The sequence below is a fragment of the Solea solea genome, chromosome 21 (genome assembly GCF_958295425.1).
Source record: "Solea solea chromosome 21, fSolSol10.1, whole genome shotgun sequence".
NCBI classification, from domain to species: domain Eukaryota; kingdom Metazoa; phylum Chordata; class Actinopteri; order Pleuronectiformes; family Soleidae; genus Solea; species Solea solea.
In genome coordinates, this window is record NC_081154.1 from 12,657,414 (window position 1) to 12,668,161 (window position 10,748).

Consider the following 10,748-nt stretch of genomic DNA (forward strand, 5'->3'; position numbering starts at 1 on the left):
CAGTGTCATGAGCTCTCTTCTGCTAATTATTCATATTTTGTTGCTTCCACAGTAAGATCCTATCCAATGAAAAAAAGATGAATGCGGCATGTACACCTCGGGCATCACCGACTAATTTGCAAATGCTTCTAATCTTGGAACATTAGTCCTGAGTTATTGTCATTAAAAGCATGGGCCGCTCACATTTTAGTAGGAAAAACACTAATATTCAATTAGGTTCAGCAGTTTAGCATCTACATGTGTATTCGTAAACCTTTGCAGTATGACCATGACAAAAGTCACCTGCTCAGATTTATGTTAGACATCAAAGTTGATAGTTACAGTTCTCACAAATCTGATTAATAACATACACTTGCACAAGTTTTTTTTCTGGCAGGACCCTCATCACACGTGTATCTGGACACAATCAAACTGTGTTTTTACGTTTGGTTAAACTTTATCACATTACAAAACACATAATGGCGGAGCTTACAAATAAATCAATGAGAAGTGTAAAGAAGCTCACCTAAGGAGGCAGCCTTTTATCTTTAATCTGACTTGAGGATGATTTTGTGTTCACACATGCAAAGGAATGTCCTTGGATCACCTCAGAATGTTTTCTCTGCTTGTTTTATCCAATTGTGATCAGATTGACTGAGGAAGGATATGAAGGTCTGAATGTGAATGTCACATGACTGTGTCCCCAGCTCACACTGTATCTGTGAGTCTTTGAACCCGGCATGACCTAAATGTTTCAACACTTCCTCTGTGTCCTGTGTGGCGCCTCAGCAGTGGCACTGTCGCTACCGTTTGATGGTAATTGTGTCTTCCCTCCAGCTCCACGCATGCTGAGATGGTTCCTCGTCCAAAGGCAGTTCCTTCACTGCTCCAAAAAAAAAAAAACCTGCTTGCGTTGTCTTTTATTCAGTCTAAATAACCCACAGCCGGAAAGCCCTCTTTAAATATGGCCTGCTGTAGAGGAGGCGGAGGCAGTGTATAAATCCATAACAACAGCAATTATTCATTAGTGACAGCTTTCTATGGCCATTTTAGTTCAAATGTTTCCACTGCAATTGATCCAAAAGAAAAATCCATTTTTATGTGATAGCTGTGGCTTTTAACCAAACTGACTACTGCGCTCTGTAAGGTCAAGGATTGAGTGAGCGAAGTTATTTTTGCTTCTAGTGTTATTAGATTGCCTATCTATCATTTGAGTGGCGTGATTGATACCGACTCAGCTTGAATGAAAGATGGAGCAAGGCCACTGCTGCTCACACATGAGAGTAAGGAGTGGCCGGATCGCTACACAGCAGCTTGTGAAGCGGAAGAAGAAGAAGAGGAAGAGGAGGAGGAAGAACCCCTTCATAGGAATAAAATGTGCAAGCCATCATTCCTCAGTTCAGACTATATTATTCTGTCAAAATCTTGGCACCCTCAGCATGTTAAGTGAGAAAAAAGCTGGACAGGCAATTGGAGAGGGATGATAATCTCCATAGTGTTGAAGCAAATGCTGTTAATTAAGGGACAATCCACATATTCCTGAAAATTTTAATAGGTTGAACCAATTTATTTTAACAAATACACAGTTCCAACAGTATCAGGTATGAATTAATTTAGCTCTGTCTAAATTGGTATCTGTTTTTGAACTGACAGCATCTTCAGGCCTTTAATTGAACACTTGTTGATCCTTCCACCCATGAGGCAGATAACACCATCTGCTCTGTGTCTGCTTAAGACCCATCATCATTTCCAAATGAGGAAAAATAGATCCCTAGCAGAGTTCCCTGGCAGAAAATTTCAAAGTGAAACATGGCACTTTTTTTTTTTAAGGGGAATTAAATAGAAAAGTAATGTTTTTACTTAAAAATATTTGAAACTATAGCATTGTTTTTGTGTTAGAGTGAGTGCATGGATGAATGCAGGTGCTGATACTTGGGAACGTGGGCATGTTATCACATCAGACTGTTTTCTCTCTAAGGGTTTCAGAGGTGCCAGAGGCAGATGCTTCCCAAACATTTCAAAGGAGACTGCCTTTTGGCCTTGGATATGATTAGACTTCAACACATGATAGAAACATTGGGTAAATAAGTTTGAACTTGTTCATGTGTTTACTTGTTCGTAGATGAAGTGCAAATATTATCCCATTGATTGGACTGAAATGTAATTTAATAAAGATCAATTTCAACGGTGGAAGAATCACTTCAACATTTTTTTAACCACCAACCCTCAAAATGTCCACTTGGACTTTTTTGTTGTTGTTGCTTATTTTAACCATAAAAGGACCAGAGCGTGTGCTGTAACTAAGTGCTTTTGGCCATTTTTCCAGAATAACTTCCAATATCTGGCAGTTTTTTTTACAATTTACTGCGTGTTTAAATGTGGTTTAACCATTTAAAATCAGGAAAAACAAAAAGGTTTTTATGAGTCTCTCAATGTTTCTTTGTCTCTCAGTAAGCAAAAACAATGATTTTAAAATGATGCTATTTAACTTGAACTTGAAAGACAAACCTCAACCAGAACATGTCCATATCAAAGTGTGTGTGTACTTGTGTGTGGAACAGGTGAGGGCATGTCACATGTCACAGGTTTCCTCAGTGTGAGTCCATCCACAGAGAGGAGGGAGCTGTCTGCATGTGCCTTTAAAGCTCTTCACTGTAGCGTTGACAGAGTGGACCTCAAGGCTCTGCCATGCACTGGTCTTGTTATAGAGCTGTCACTGTAAGAGTGGCAGCACCTAATGCAACAGTTTTCATCTCCTGGACGAGGAACAGGAGCTTAAACGAAGGGTGTAAGGCTGCGAGCGCTTGAGTCACCATCAGATCTCCATTTGTTGTTCAGTTAATAACAGTGTTTTTAAAAACACAGCTATTCACCAGCAAGGCTGCACAGGGGGCTGAGGGTTTCCTGGTTAGAAAGTGAATCCCTGCTGGGTCTTTATACTGAATGTTAATTGGATTTAATCTATGAAAGCCCTCCGGTCTGTACAGAGACATCCTTTTTAATCAAAACATAAATGAGACATGCAAAAGAGAAAGCACATATCATCACTCTGGGGGATTTGTGACCTCTAATTAAGATGAAAAGTACATAGATAGATTATTTCATCTTTGCACTCTGCTTAGCATCAAGTACTTAATTCAGGATCAACACAATATATGAAAGCAAAAGGGTATATGGACAAAAAAAATAGAAACAATAAATGTGTGCCAGGGTCTGTGCGAGGTACACACATCAACAAACTGGATTTACTGTTAGTTTGGAAAAATGGGACACAGATATTCACAGATAAGCCACAATATTATAGCCAGTTAGTATGTAACATGTTTGTTTTTAGATGTTGTTTTCTTGTGTCCAGTTGAAAATGTGTTTATATTCTGCTCGTGTGCAACAGTCTATGGATGTCCAGGCAAATCATGCGTGTAAGAATTAGTGTGAGGTAATGGTGAGACTGCACATTGTAACTCCTATGCTAACCTTTCAGAGAACTACGGGGGCCTCAGCACACCAGAATGGTTTGTCCATTCAGGCTGCTGTAGAAACATGGTTACTCTAAACGTCTTTGTGCACGAGACGTGTTGGGAATATCCAGGACGAGAGTGCAAATCCCATGCATATCAAGCACAATGTCAAGAAAACTAATCAATTATGACAATGAAGGGGGGAAAAAAATTACATCAGGTCCTGTCTCTAGCTGCTGCTGGAGCGAACGTCAGTGAAAACTATTTTGAAGCTTACACACACCATCCCACTGAACCCCCCCCCCCACACACACACACGCCTTGTAAACCATAGTTTTCATAGTTTTTTCTTATTTATTAAAAAGCAAAGCAGTTTGTTTGGGAAACAAACACAATCAAGCGAGTTGCCGCCGTGTCAAAAGTTTGGACTGCATGTCATCAACAACACTCGTTCTGATTGGTTCGCTGTGAATTCACCTGAAAAAATAACAGTGGATGTGAATGCTGCGTTGACTGGACACTAAAAATACTTCAAACGCCTGAAAAAACGCCTCCGGTGTGCAAAGGCCTTCAGGCTATGAAAACCAAACGTGATTATATTCTTAGACAAATATACTTATGTAAGGTTTACATTTCTGCCAATAAACCCTCCTAAAAAATATCACTCACTGGACCTTTAAATTCATTTGGGAAAAGCAACAACGATCCATGTGTCAGCTAATATTTCTCTCAGTCAGCTCAGAGACTGAAGATGCCATAGAGTCCGTCTCTGTGTTGGGTAATTGTAAACTGCGGAGACAAAGCCTATTCGTCGCGCCCATCCGAGGTGTCTTATCGGCCACTTTCCCTGACAAGTGGTGGTGTGAGGGGCCATAAAGCGGCTCCGCCACCATCCCTCAGTCCCGTCCTCTATTACATATGAACTAGTGGTTAAACTGACAGGCTTATTTACACCCGGACACATGTCGCCGAGATGATATCATCGCTCCAGTGTCACACACACCAACATCTCACTGACAAACTACTATGAATGAAAGGCAACGCAGATTCTCCAGTATTTCAGTTTGGATTCACCCCCTTCACTTGCACGTGGATTAGACCTTCTTACCTCTGGCTGTTCAATTACCCAAGCACCCATAAAAACCGGAAGTTCTGTCTCTGGAGTGACATACTGCCGCACCGGTCCAGGCAATAAGAGCGAGATTTAGGATGAGCCTTTCCACTGTGACAGAGACGCAGCAGAGGGACCCTCTCTGTCACCACATATTGCGATCCCCAGCCGCTCATTAAAAATGAAGCCATTACTTCACAGCTCCGGTTCGCTTCCCTCTCTGCTGTTCCTTCATCTACCTCCACAGCCCCCTGGAAGTAAATAAACAACACAAATGAGCTCAAGAATGTACAGAAGGTACATGAAGTGAATCTGAGTGTGAAAGTTGGCCATACAGTGTAACTTCACAGCTGTGTGGCCCATTAAGTTCTTAATGTCTCTAATTTTTACTTCTGACGATATTTCTTTGCGGTGGGATCGGTTCCTTTCACAGGAGAGTCCCCTGTGATCCATGCAGCAGAATGTGTTTGTTGATCAGGATGTGTGCGTTCCCCACGGAACTGTGTGCTTCACCAGCAGAGGTAGAAAAAAGTGTATTCATTTACTTAGTTTAGATCTGTGTGTTGTTGCAAAGTAGCATCCGAAGACTCTGTGGAATCCACAATTGTCTCTAATAATCTGTGATGTTACAACAGCGGCCATCATAGTAGCAAGTAAAAATAATAAACGGTAAGCAGGCTTTAAACACCTCGTGTTGTAAAGATGTTAAAGAAAACACAAAGAGTGGAATAATAGAAATACAAGCAACTCAAAACCTCACAGCAAAATATGTATAGTATGTATTTACAGAGTTAATCTAATGTAAACAGTGTCCATATGAGCATTGATGTAAATTTTCAGACAACAAATGCGGTAAATATTTGACAACGTGATGCACACGCAAAGGAAAACTGTATATTTACAAGAATTAGCAAACATCATTAACAATTCATCTTCTGCATTTCCTCGAGTGAAGCAATTTCATACAAACTCTAACAAACACTGCTCTTAAAAACTGCACTTTGGTAAAAATAGCCATTTAAAAATCCCATAGAAACAAGAATGATCAACAGATTCAGGGAAGCTCGTCTCTTGTGTCGCTTTAATGCAGAGAAAAAAGAACAACTCTTAGTGTCATAATCACGGAGCTCTGTCTTCTCTTTCATCAAAACAAGCGTTTGAATACACCTCCATTCACCCATCTGTTGAAGCTGCGTTCGTTCCTCATGATAGGTCACTGCAATTGGCGGAGTCAGTAAGCGGGCGCCGCTCCATGGCGTGTGGTTAAGTTACTGGAGTCCTGAGAGTGATGAAGCCACTGGCAGCTGTGGGCTCCAGGAAGCTGCTGCTGCTGCTGTCACCGCGTGCCTCTGTTCTCCTCTTCACCTCACACAGCTCTGCTCCACAGGGACGATATTACTGGGACAAATGGTCACCAGGGACTTAAGCACTTAGTGGAGCACACCTTTTTTTAATTTTTTTTATCCCTCTTCTCCTCAGTCAACCCCTTTTCCTCCCCCTTTCCCTATAATGCACATCCCACATCTGGCCTGGCAGTAGAGCAGATCTGTTGAGGAACTTGGGAGTGAGAGAACGGCCTTTTTGCAAACTGTGTGTCTCGCATGACCGGAGCCACCAAGCTCACACTCATGCAAACTCATGCCTTTTTATTTTGCCTTCATGACAGTATAGCTATTAGCTGCCTGGTGGCGGTTTTCACGTGTCAAGCAGGGAGAGATATCCTTCAGAACTCCAAGGCCAGTTCACAAATGTGTTTGTGAGGAGAGTGTAGCGCTCCTAATGAGTTCCTTCCATCTAACTTTCTCCTTCCTGTCGTCTTGGATCCATTCACATTTGGCTCTTATGCAAGCGGCGTTCACGCTGAACTTGGAGGTTGTTACTCCAATGTGAGGAGAGCATTTAAGCAATTGTCTCTTTGCAGCTCTTGCATAGATGATTGACTCTTGTTGAAGATGATGGCCTTGCACAACCATTTACCTTCCACAGTCACATGGAGCTCTCGCTCCATCTCATTTTTTTTGCACGTGTGTACTCGACAGCATCATTTAATGTCTCTGTGAGCGTCAACACGTGTGTCTGATAATGAATATGATAATAAAGCTAATGATTAATGTCCCTTGAGCTCATTTTCATCATCCCCAACGACGACTTTCTGCACATTCCAACGCCCTGACCCTTTCACTTACCATCCCCACCATCCACTCCGCTACCTCTTTCACTGAGGCCACTCAAATTAGCCCCGGGCCGTTCGATGAGAGCCCAACCGCTACAGGACATGTCGCGGCACTGAGGCATAAATCATTCCCCAGAGCAGGAGCAGTGGCAGGCCTCGGTGCACATCCAGCACCTGAGATTTACGCCGCACATCGAGGCAGAGCCCTGCAATCTGGATCCTCTCCACCAGGTCATCTTCAAATTGGTTATTGATCTTCCAATCACAAAATGAATCATACGTTGCCAGCAATGTTTAGGTACGACATTTACAGTAGCACGGCTTGTGCTGCGGCTGATATGCGGCCCGGGGATGGATTATTGTTTAGAAGCCATGCGAAAGCAAGCATCTGCACTGAACAGGCAGTAAATAAGAAAAAGGAATTTGAAGCAATCTGGCTTGGGAAAAATGGCCGACACGTCACCGAGCAGAGCCTCATTATAACATATCAAAACAAGTGAAGAAACTGTTGACAATCGCTGGCGTAAGAAGCCTGAAGTTGGCTATCCTGCTGCTGCGATATGCACCAATGAGTGATTATGACTTCATTAATCATACTATTTTCTTTCAAGATTCATTTTCGTCGCAGTCCTTAGGAAAATATTCACAATTCATGCAATTCCTCTTTTTACTGTATGTGAGTGTAACATTATTTTTTTAAACAACATTTAATTTAAAAAAATGTTCCTTCTTATGACAATGACAGAAACCATGCGCTTCTTCAAATACATCATTGGCTTTTATCGACGTGTAACTTAAATGGCTCCAAGCTCCCTCCTTTCAGCTCTTGTCATATACTATATTGTGGCGTATCATTTAATGGGGCTTCACTTCTTGCCCAATTAGGCTCCAAGATGGTGTGTAAATGTAGCGCCTGCACTGGGAGCAGTTCCCCCCATAAATGCCAGAATGGCCATTATCAGAATTCCGTTGTGAGTGAAAGCAGACAGCTATAACACACTCCCAAGCTTAATTTAAAGATTGTAAGAATGGCAGCAGAAGTACCTTTGGATTTATTCTTAAATGCCAACGTGTCACATCAACTTCACTTTCAGGGGGGGGGGCACATTTGGATGACAGGTTCAGTCTAACTAACAGGCTGTTTAATGGAATCAGAGTGTAATCTCTTAGCTGTTATTCTTGATTCATGTGCACATGTTCAATTACAGAGGCTCATTAGGACAACATGATTAGTGATTGCAGCGTATGATTTGTGGGAGCTGACGCGCTCACGCGAGTCCACTTGTCTTATGTAACGACCGAATGCTAACTTTTCAAGGCATAATTCCTTGTTTTGGCTCGTGTGAGGGAAATGTTGTTGGGTGAGGAGAAACGCGTCTAATGATGGATGAATTCTGAAGCAGAATTATTGAGACTGAGCAGATGGGAATTGTTTTTGGGGTTTTTTGCCAAATTTGAGCTGTCCTTGCAGTATACGCCTTTAAAGTGAAGGAAGCCACATGCCATCAGATGGAATGTGGAGCTTCCATAATGGTTCAAAGTTTCCTCCAGTTGGTTCCAGTGTAGCTTCCTCATTAAATACTTGGGTCCAGAGGGCACTGGAATAGAGAGGAAAGGACATGGCGTGTTAAAACACATATATTGTGTAAGAAAAACAAAACTAACATGTGTTAAAATAATTTAGATCTGGAGGAAGGAGATCAGAGTCAAAATCCAAACAAGGGTTTAATCTTGTACAAGAGGAGCATTCACAAAGCAACACACAGGCCTGTTACAAAGTGAAGACTCACTGTCTTGAAAGAAACACATGGTATTTATCGTCTCTGTAGGAATGTTATCACCCTGCCATAAAGTGAAGTCTCACCTTGTAGGAAGTGATAACATTGAGTATATATGTCCTAAAACAGTTACATTGAACATTTCTCTTCATGTAGGACATGAAGTACATCATTTCATCACATATCCCTCCTGTTTATGCTGATTTCCAGCATAATTATAACAAATGTTGTGGAGTATGGATCAGGTAGTTCAAAACATTCTAATTATCCATTTTCCTTCTAGATAGGGAAACTCTGTCACGGCAACCAGACGCAGGTACTCCATTTGACAAGGCACAAAAGCATACATTTCTCCAAACATTCTACAGTACTCCTCCTTTTTCAGCCAACATCATGTCTAAAGCCATCCTATTCTGCCATGCCATTAAATTAGTCTTATCCAACTGTTGATCTATGCCCCCAATTGCTTCCTTAGTGAAATTCAAAAATCTCTGTTGACATTTTTATTAACGGTTACCCACCAAGCCAGGAGTGATTCAAACCCTGCAGCGACCTGATTTCTGGCTTTAAACTTGTCTGGAACACCTTGAGTATTCACACGTTTTTTAGGAATCTCTTGTTTCCCTCAGGACAAAGGGAGGATTCTTGATACCAAAGGAGGCAGTGTTTTTCAACCCCCCAAAAATGTATTTTCCAAGGTTTGGCTCTCACGAGGCCCCCTGTGACGGCCACAGCTCTAGGCTGCCCCGGAAACTAAATCTATCACCTAACTGTGACAATAGCACACGTATTATCACTGCACCTCTCCTAGTGTCCCACCTAGATTGTGTTCCTATTGCTCTTTTCCTCATTTTATCCTGTACCTGGCCTTGTGTCACTATATTTAAAATAAGGAATGCAATTATGGTCATACATGAAACAGTTATTAAACACAGCTTTAATTCCGGCATGGTGAATGCTTCTACCATGACAGGTATTTGTGCTCTTTTGCAGTGTGTGATCCACGTCTGTCTTTCAGCTATGCGTACTGCTGTGGGTGTAGACAGTAGTACTTGATAGGGCCCTTCCCAGCGTGAAGCTGACCAATTCTTTCACGTCAGGACTTTGATGAACACCCAATCTCCTGGATTTACTGGCCCTCCTGTGGGTGCTGGATCTGGTTTTGGACGTGGTCTGCCTTGAGCATTGTAGTATATTGTATATATATTGTAGTATAACATTTTTTTTTTTTAGTAGTTTTAAAATCCATGTAGTAAATACATGGTTTACATTAGTTCTCTATTGTGGATACTATTTCTTCTCCTTCTACATTTAAACTCACTGACTTCTTTGGAGGAGAGAGTATAGGCATGTTAGAAGGGTTATAAGAATCATACCACTTACCAGATCTTGTTGTTTTTGGACCTTCTATGGCTTTTCCTGTCAGTGTTGGAGCGGAGAGAGTAGGTGCAGAGAGAGAAGGGTGAAGGACCGGAGTGGAGGCCTGTGCAGGAGGCGGCGGTAGTTGAGGGTTGACGTCAAGGGGGAGGATTAGAATGGGAACCCAGTTAATCATCATCCTCCTGTTTATCTCGGTTGGAGTACAAAACAGGATAAAGTTAATTATCTCTTTCCTGACTCTTTCCTATGGGTCCCTGACCCTGACGTCCTTTTGTCAGCTCAAAATTCAGTGTTTTGTGATTTCTGCTATTGAATTGCACTTAAGATAGATGGAGGAAAGAGCAACATTGCACTAGTAAAGAGGGACGGCTGCAAAAAGGTTTAAGCATGGCTGAAAACACAAAGAAATGCCTACGTAAATGTTTCAGAAGTGAATTCTGCTGCACAAAAAACCCAGTAGTTCTTGCCCCTGCTTGTGCCTGCACTGCTGCTGTATACACACACATGCTCCCTCCATCAGTTCTGATAGTATTGCTGGACAAATCCTGCTTTCAGATGGAAGGATACAGCGTACCAAATAATGTTACATCATCACTTGTGTTCAACAACAAAAATCATATACTGCAGCTTTAAATCATAACCTCAAGGGTTCTAATTCTTTTTTAACCAGATCCATCTGTGACTAACCCCACCTATAGACACCCAGCTGACTCAGTTTATTGCATGGTTGTTAACCAGCATGGACACTGCCCCTACTTTGCTGTGGCCATTTTCAGCTGAGGTAGAAACTGTAGCCTCAGTGGTTTTTCATTTCTCTTGGACTCGATCGGACCCCTGAGCAGAGAGGAGAGAACATAGACGGACAGCTC

General features: G+C 42.0%; 1 long non-coding RNA gene across 1 annotated transcript; it reads right to left on the minus strand.

Annotated features, from left to right (window-relative positions):
- Window positions 1–6,497: 6,497 nt before the first annotated feature.
- On the minus strand, window positions 6,498–10,363 carry LOC131448164 (uncharacterized). Its single transcript, XR_009234160.1, has 2 exons — window positions 9,883–10,363; window positions 6,498–8,319 (listed from the first exon to the last, which is right to left on the minus strand). It is a non-coding gene; the product is annotated as an uncharacterized LOC131448164 (long non-coding RNA).
- Window positions 10,364–10,748: the final 385 nt, after the last annotated feature.